We start from the raw sequence: 7,761 nt of genomic DNA on the forward strand, positions 1-7,761 counted from the left end.
CAGTTCTGGACTCGCACCAAAACTCCCTTTATATTCAATGAATCTCTTAGTTATATCAAGTTAGCATTGTTAGTTATAATGAAAGCATTCGTTAGTGTGCAGAAATTGAGTTTCAATGATGAGATCACTGCTTTCATACGTTCAACAACATGTCTGTGATTGGTTACAATGTTCATCACTGCAACCTTTCATGCCACGATCTAAATATAATGCCATAGATTTAAATGTAATGCTACAGTGGGTACGGAAAGTATTCAGACCCCCTTAAATTTTTCACTCTTTGTTATATTGCAGCCATTTGCTAAAATCATTTAAGGTCATTTTTTTTCCTCATTAATGTACACACAGCACCCCATATTGACAGAAAAACATAGAATTGTTGACATTTTTGCAGATTTATTAAAAAAGAAAAACTGAAATATCACATGGTCCTAAGTATTCAGACCCTTTGCTCAGTATTTAGTAGAAGCACCCTTTTGATCTAATACAGCCATGAGTCTTTTTGGGAAAGATGCAACAAGTTTTTCACACCTGGATTTGGGGCTCCTCTGCCATTCCTCCTTGCAGATCCTCTCCAGTTCTGTCAGGTTGGATGGTAAACGTTGGTGGACAGCCATTTTTAGGTCTCTCCAGAGATGCTCAATTGGGTTTAAGTCAGGGCTCTGGCTGGGCCATTCAAGAACAGTCACAGAGTTGTTGTGAAGCCACTCCTTCGTTATTTTAGCTGTGTGCTTAGGGTCATTGTCTTGTTGGAAGGTAAACCTTCGGCCCAGTCTGAGGTCCTGAGCACTCTGGAGAAGGTTTTCGTCCAGGATATCCCTGTACTTGGCCGCATTCATCTTTCCCTCGATTGCAACCAGTCGTCCTGTCCCTGCAGCTGAAAAACACCCCCACAGCATGATGCTGCCACCACCATGCTTCACTGTTGGGACTGTATTGGACAGGTGATGAGCAGTGCCTGGTTTTCTCCACACATACCGCTTAGAATTAAGGCCAAAAAGTTCTATCTTGGTCTCATTAGACCAGATAATCTTATTTCTCACCATCTTGGCAAACTCCATGTGGGCTTTCATGTGTCTTGCACTGAGGAGAGGCTTCCGTCGGGCCACTCTGCCATAAAGCCCCAACTGGTGGAGGGCTGCAGTGATGGTTGACTTTCTACAACTTTCTCCCATCTCCCGACTGCATCTCTGGAGCTCAGCCACAGTGATCTTTGGGTTCTTCTTTACCTCTCTCACCAAGGCTCTTCTCCCCCGATAGCTCAGTTTGGCCGGACGGCCAGCTCTAGGAAGGGTTCTGGTCGTCCCAAACGTCTTCCATTTAAGGATTATGGAGGCCACTGTGCTCTTAGGAACCTTAAGTGAAGCAGAAATTTTTTTGTAACCGTGGCCAGATCTGTGCCTTGCCACAATTCCTTTGACCTCATGATTCTCATTTGCTCTGACATGCACTGTGAGCTGTAAGGTCTTATATAGACAGGTGTGTGGCTTTCCTAATCAAGTCCAATCAGTATAATCAAACACAGCTGGACTTAAATGAAGGTGTAGAACCATTTCAAGGATGATTAGAAGAAATGGACAACACCTGAGTTAAATATATGAGTGTCACAGCAAAGGATCTGAATACTTAGGACCATGTGATATTTCAGTTTTTCTTTTTAATAAATCTCCAAAATGTCAACAATTCTGTGTTTTTCTGTCAATATGGGGTTCTGTGTGTACATTAATGAGGAAAAAAAATGACCTTAAATGATTTTAGCAAATGGCTGCAATATAACAAAGAGTGAAAAATTTAAGGGGGTCTGTATACTTTCCGTACCCACTGTATAATCAACATTTTTCACGACTAGTTCATCGTGAGAGCTGTAATAGTAAAAACGTGCTAAAAGTTTTCAAGAGAATAATACTTATTTCATAGGCAAATATCTCAGCCAATCACAGCAGTGGGTGTTTACACTGAAGTCTCACAGCAGACACGCATATTTAAAACAGAGCGTTCAACTCAGAGGGCTAAAATCATGGTAGGAAAAATGCGTTTTGTTTCTAAATTATGACAATTTTTGATGTAAAAAGCATACTAACATTATAAGCGCAACCCAGGAAATATTATAAAACAATAAAACAACACAGTTCATGACCCCTTTAATATAATTCTGCATATGGATATTGCATATTGAGTTATACATAAAAACACAAACCACATTCTCACCTCTGAAAGGTTATCTAATTTCATCTGGAATTTATAGCTTGGTGTTTTTTTACAGCCATAAGCTCCTTTGAACAAACCAAAACATTTTCATGAACTTTCACTTTAGGGTTTGCCATAGCATGAAAATTTGGATTTCACACACTAAACCTCTCTCAGGTATAATCCGCTTCTGACCCTCGTTCACCCATTTTTTTCCCCCCATTGCTGTCCTCTCCCTCTTCCTCCCAGGCGTTTTTTCCCTTCTCTTCCTGCTTCATTGTTCAAGGTTATGTGTGGAGGAAAACCAAAGCCAAATGCTCCATGGGAACAGATCAAAGAGAATAATTCCTTTCCTGTTCCTCTCCCCTCTACCTCCTCCTGTGGCTCAATCCTTGGTCTCCACACACGTGATGTGTTCTCAATCCTGGCCTGTGCGTTCACAATACTACAAAAGCGATGATAACAGGATTATGTTTCAGTCCTGATTATCACAGGGTGGCATACAAAGGACACAAGTCTGAAAGAATCCCAGGCAGAAATCCTTATGTCTCAATAATGAAAGACACAGACCCAACTGTAAAGCTTCTGGTCTGGATGGAAAACCATGGCATTTGACTCCAGTGCAACAACATAACACTATATCATGTGTAGGGTGGTCAATCTAGAAAATGAAATAAACTCAACATGAAATGCCATTGGCTTCCCAGATGTGCATTCAAAAGTAAACAGGGTCAGTTTTGATGAAGTTCTGGACAGAGCTTAAGCAAAACCAATTTGTATGATTTCTCAAACATGAGGAACATCCAAGAACATGCACTGAGAATGTAAATTTAGGGTCATGTGAAGAATTTCGGAAAGTTTGAACTACTTACAAATGGTATAAAAATCTCCTGACGTTTCTGTAGTTTTAAACAAATTGAGTCTGGCAGCCGAGCTTTATGTTGGCCAATCCTGACATTGACATCGTAGCCAACATCATCAGTAAGGCTGCTGAAAGCAAGAGATTGTATTGTAGTTGAATACGTTGTGTGTGTGTTAACATTCTGATTCAGCTGGCAATTTTCTTTGAATCTTTAAGCTTTCAGCCCAGCTGAATTTTCTGATGTTGTAGGTGCATTTATTAAATTGACCTGCCGAAAGGCCTTGAGTCTGATGTGACAGTGTCTGCTTTCATTAGCATCTCTACAGTGAAATCCATAGCAGGAGCATTGAAGTAATGTGAAGACGGTTGATGGGTCCCGGTTGATGAAATATTAACTTAAAATTAGTTATTTACTTTCACAGGAAATGTACAGATTGGTTTTATTTAACATTTATAAGCACAGATTGAATTTATGAACTGTATACAGCACAATGTAGCCTATATGACACTCACAAAGAATGGATTCTTGAAGCTCCATTAAAAACCCATTAAAATTTCTTTTTACTTTACATCAAAATTTTAGTTTCTTACTTCAGTATTTGGAGTTAAAGTCACACGAAACGGAAGTTTCGATAGCCTTTTCTTCCCTATTGTGACATATATCAAAGTGAAATGGCTTCTTGAACAAGAAAAAAATGTACAGTTGATTTTGTCCATATAGGGAATTAATTGGATGGTTGTGGTTTGCTATTGATGGATTTCATGTGAGCGACAGGTTGTCCTGCCCTTGCGCCACTAAAAACGACATCAAAGAAGTGATGTCGCTGCAAGAGGGAATTGAAGTTATTTTGATTAAATATTATGAGGGCACATGAATTTAAACAGTAATGATGAAAAAAAAGGCAGCGGCTATTAGCAATAGATGTTATTTACACCAAGTGCAAATATCAAATAGGCTATATTCTATTTACACTAAGTGACAATAGCAGCATTTTCTTAGCAATATGCTATTTACAGTGACAATAGCAGCATTTTCTTAGCAATATGCTATTTACACTAGGTGAAAATAGCGATTCTATTTAAAGTATCAGTTCTTTGCAATAAGACTAAATAGTAATTAGATGTTATCTATAGACCTTATTTTCCAGAGAAACAAGCGCGCCGCCATCTTTAGAATATTGTCTTTGAACTTCCGGTTTTGCGGTAGCCCTGTATATTTCTATGGAAATAAGAATAAGAATAATTAACTGGTGAAGTGGATTTACCTGTTGTAGAGTCAATGAAAGTTATAATGAGCATTGTTATGTTTAAAGCAGATGTCTTAACAAATGTCAGTAGACCGGGAAGATTTTAAAATGAGCAGTTCATTCATAAATACAAGATCGCTGTGGAAATACAAGCCGGAAGTCAAAAGACAACGAGCGCAGCGCTGAAAAGGGGCGGGGCTACATAAGGTCTATACTTTGTATTGGCAGATACTATTTGCACCTCAGTATTTTTGTACATTAACAGGATGCAATAATATCGTAGAGTGCAAATAATTATATTTATTAAAATTATTAAATGGATGCTGCCTTAATTGGGAGAATAAAAACCCTCCCTACACCTTCCCCTAACCCTACCCAATAAACACTTTTAATATTATTAAACACTCGTTCGCAGTTTATTTCCACTTTTAGAACATTATTCTCATTCGAAAAATAAATGCGTTCTTGGCAAAAGGCAGATTCGAACCTGCATCGATCACGTTAAAAGCCAAGACTGCAAGACTTACTTGCTACTGCTGCGCCACTGAAGACATTAAATTCTGCATGTCATTTTTAAAACTTGAGTGGCCCAACCAGACTTTAGTGGGTGGAGCTTGTGTTAAATAGCGTTTGCCTAACAAGGGACGCTATTTGCACTTAGTGTAAATAGACACTCTGAAAAAGGGTGAAGAAATTGTCAATTTTAATTTTATGGTGACTTAAAAGAACTATTTAAAGGTTCACCCAAAAATGAAAATTATGTCATTAATTACTTCACCCTCATGTCTTTCCAAATCCGTAAGACTTTTGTTCATCTTCAAAATGCAAATGAAGATATTTTAATAAAATCAGAGTGATTTCTGTCCCCCCATTGACAGCTACGCAACTACCACTTTGACACTTCAAAAAAGTTGATAAAGATATTGTAAAATTAACCCATATGTATTGAGAAGTTTAGTCAAGATAGCTTTATATGATGAACAGATTTAATTTAGGCTTTTATTCACATATAAACATTGACCAGCAAACATAAACAGAAGCTCAACCAAACCTGCTTGACGTGCGAGAATAAACTTCCGAAAACCTTCAAACCTCCGAAGATGAACGAAAGTCTTATGGGTTTGGAGGGACATGAGGGTGAGTAATTAATGACAGAATTTACATTTTTTGGGTGAACTAACCCTTTAAAGTGTGTAATTTTTTAATGCACCACTATTTTTTTTTTATTGAACATCAAGAACAAAACAAACAAAATATACACCTACAATGGTATTGATAATAAATATAGTTAAATGAGTATCAAGCAAGGCAAATATCAGTTGAATAAATATAATTTATGCACCACTAGTGTCACAAAACAGAACTGCAGATTTCCAAACACTCCCCTTGTCTTGCATTGGTCAGAACAACAGAAAGCCCCGCCCCAAACTCACACCATTGCTTGAGCCAATGTTGGAGCCACAGCGTTTACTTTCAGGGGAATAGAGTACCTCAAGGATGACGTGTTTTTGTAGGCCAACCCGGAAGTTAGCGGTGCACGGGTTCCCTCGATCGAAAGCCAATGCATTTTTCCCATAGACTTTTGGAAAATTGCAAAAAATCAGCTGTGTTTAACAAAGGCTTATGACACTTACACGTTTTTTCTATCGATATAATCTTTACAAGTTAACACAACATTTATACATTTTGAAGCCTAAATAAAGTCGTCAGATATAAAAAGCTAACAGTAGGCTATAAACGGACTACAGCACACCATGGTCGCGGATCAACGTCATCACCACCAAGGCTTCCTCAAACTTTATTTAAAAAACAACTTTATTTAAAAACATTCTTGCTGATTATGATCTGCGCTGTGTATGAATACTTATCCACTTTTTCATGAGAAATGCTGTTCCAAATGTCCTGTTTGTCATGATGACATCTAAAGTCCCCTCCAAAGGAAAGTAGTGCCTTTTAGCAACTTGTTAGCAACCGCCGTTTTTAAGACACAATAAGGGTTTAAAAAAAATCACAAGCGGGTTACAAACTAGTGTGTTTTATGTCATAGATCAAAACATGAAAATATTTAGAGGCTTTGTTAACCACAGACCTTATTTCAGGTGATTTAGCAAAAACCCATTCAAAAATCCCATTGACTTTGGGGCGATGGAACCGGAAGTCCTAAAATGCTAACTCACTTCTGGGTTTTGCCTACAAAAACACATCATCCCTGAGGTACTCTATAGGCAGGAATGGAGCCACAGTGTTTACTTTCAGTGGAATTGGCCTACAAATTATTTACTTTTAATTGTCTCCGCATATTAAGCTGAAATAGAAGTAAGTATCATAATACTAAAATACAAATTCTTCACATTTAAAGGATTAGTCCACTTTTAAATAAACTTTCCTGATAATTTACTCACTCCCATGTCATCCAAGATGTTCATGTCTTTCTTTCTTCAGTTGAAAAGAAATTAAGGTTTTTGATGAAAACATTCCAGGATTATTCTCCTTATAGTGGATTTCAATGGCCTCCAGACAGTTGAAGGTCAAAATTACAGTTTCAGTGCAGCTTCAAAGAGCTTTAAACGACACCAGACGAGGAATAAGGGTCTTATCTAGAGAAACCATCAGTCATTATCGACTGTATATGCTGTATATACAACTGTATATGCTTTATAAACACAAAATATCGCCTTGAACGTACTTCCGGTTTCTGCATTCTTCAAAAAGCTTACGCTGAATGTCCTACGCCTTCCTTATTCAACTTACAAAAAAAAACTAAACTAGCACCGCGTTCGTTCCGTAAGTAGAATAGGAATAATCCTCGAATAGTAGAAAAATCCTGGAATGTTTTCATCAAAAACCTTAATTTCTTTTCAACTGAAAAAAGAAAGACTTGAACATCTTGGATGACAAGGGGGTGAGTAAATTATCAGGAAAATTTTAATTAAAAGTGGACTAATCCTTTAAATGCTGTCCTGAAATACTTGTCGCCATAGAAATCAAGCCTCTGCTGCCCTCTGTAGATGACACTCACTGAAGATCTCATTAGTATATCTTCTCTGATATTAAACATTAATTTCAAATGACACAAAACTTGTCATTTTTTCTGTTGAAAAAACTCTAAATCAAAATATGGACGTGTAAGGTCAGGATAGCTCATTAATAATTTCATCATAATTTGAAACCAACCCTAAAGGTTCCTAGTAGCATCAAATAAAACTTCAAATCAAATTTAACAAACCTAAAAATATGAATTTAAATTTATCTTTTCAATGGTGATTATTTGATCATATAAGTAACTATGATATAAATTATAAATCAGGTACATGCTTTAAGATGAAAGGGAAGGTTGAGGTCTACTAACATACATAATATGTTTAGATTTTTTTTTTTCGTCTCATATCAACTTCTTTCATTTATTTTGAAAACGTACTGTAATAATTCACAAGAAAAAAAAAAAAAAAAAAAAAAAAAAAAACA

Source organism: Megalobrama amblycephala, linkage group LG24, assembly GCF_018812025.1.
Source record: "Megalobrama amblycephala isolate DHTTF-2021 linkage group LG24, ASM1881202v1, whole genome shotgun sequence".
Taxonomy (NCBI): Eukaryota; Metazoa; Chordata; class Actinopteri; order Cypriniformes; family Xenocyprididae; genus Megalobrama; species Megalobrama amblycephala.